This window comes from Antrostomus carolinensis, unplaced genomic scaffold, assembly GCF_000700745.2.
Source record: "Antrostomus carolinensis isolate BGI_N321 unplaced genomic scaffold, ASM70074v2 scaffold22196, whole genome shotgun sequence".
NCBI lineage: Eukaryota > Metazoa > Chordata > Aves > Caprimulgiformes > Caprimulgidae > Antrostomus > Antrostomus carolinensis.
In genome coordinates, this window is record NW_010322777.1 from 6,789 (window position 1) to 7,108 (window position 320).

Consider the following 320-nt stretch of genomic DNA (forward strand, 5'->3'; position numbering starts at 1 on the left):
CGTGTGGTGGGATGTGTGTGTGGTGGGACATGTGGTGAGACATGTGGTGGGATGTGTGGTGGGATGTGAAGTGGGATATGTGGTGAGACATGTGTGTGGTGGGACATATGATGGGACATGTGGTGGGACGTGGTAGGACATGTGGTGGGACATGGTGGGACGTGTGGTGGGACATGGTGGGACGTGTGGTGGGACATGTGTGGTGGGACCTGCGCTGGGTTGTGCCGTTGAGTGGTTGGCGAGCGGCCAAGCGAGGTGTTGGGGTCTGGGGGGTCCCAAAGCCCAGTGCCCCCCCCAGTGCCCCCCCTGCCCCGCCCCGT